This window comes from Branchiostoma belcheri, unplaced genomic scaffold (genome assembly GCF_001625305.1).
Source record: "Branchiostoma belcheri isolate BF01 breed outbred unplaced genomic scaffold, Haploidv18h27 scaffold301, whole genome shotgun sequence".
Lineage (NCBI taxonomy): Eukaryota > Metazoa > Chordata > Leptocardii > Amphioxiformes > Branchiostomatidae > Branchiostoma > Branchiostoma belcheri.
The window spans coordinates 119,469-119,943 of record NW_017803912.1 but is presented as its reverse complement, the minus strand read 5'-3'; the positions used below and the strand labels follow the sequence as shown (position 1 = coordinate 119,943).

The window sequence follows — 475 nt, the reverse complement described above, 5'->3', positions numbered from 1 at the left end:
AGGCTAACTACAGCAGTGCTATAGACGAATTCCAGCAAATTGACTTCCTTCAGTTATTTAAGTATAGACGTGTGTTGCTTGGTCCATGAGGGACCCCGAGGTGATAGCTTACTGATGAGTGAAGGGGTCCCCCAGGCCCTGGGGTCTCCGATCAGCCGAGTAGGCGGGCAACACAACAGTACGGTATTCCCTGCGTAGTCTCCACCAGACTCTTTTTCAGGCTGAATAAATAGTAGAAAAAAATAAAAAGTCGACCCTCTATGGCCGACTCCCCTGGCTAGCTATACTCTTTTTATGCCGATTTCTACAATTTATTTACCTTTTTCCATTTGATTTGTTGAAGTTGTTGAAACAATGAGGTCTGATTTTAACCTCCTTGGTTGAAAGAATAAAGGATAGAGATCAAACTTCTTTTTGTCTTTTTATTGTCATCTTATGTAAACACAACTGCCTTCGTATTTTCTAGACAGCTTAT

The 475-nt window shown here is 41.7% G+C and overlaps 1 protein-coding gene across 1 annotated transcript in view; it reads left to right on the top strand.

The window, feature by feature from the left end:
* LOC109474332 (asparagine synthetase [glutamine-hydrolyzing]-like) overlaps positions 1 to 475 on the top strand; it is a 12,751-nt gene that overhangs the window by 2,995 nt on the left and 9,281 nt on the right. The gene's annotated exons all lie outside the window — the stretch shown is intronic.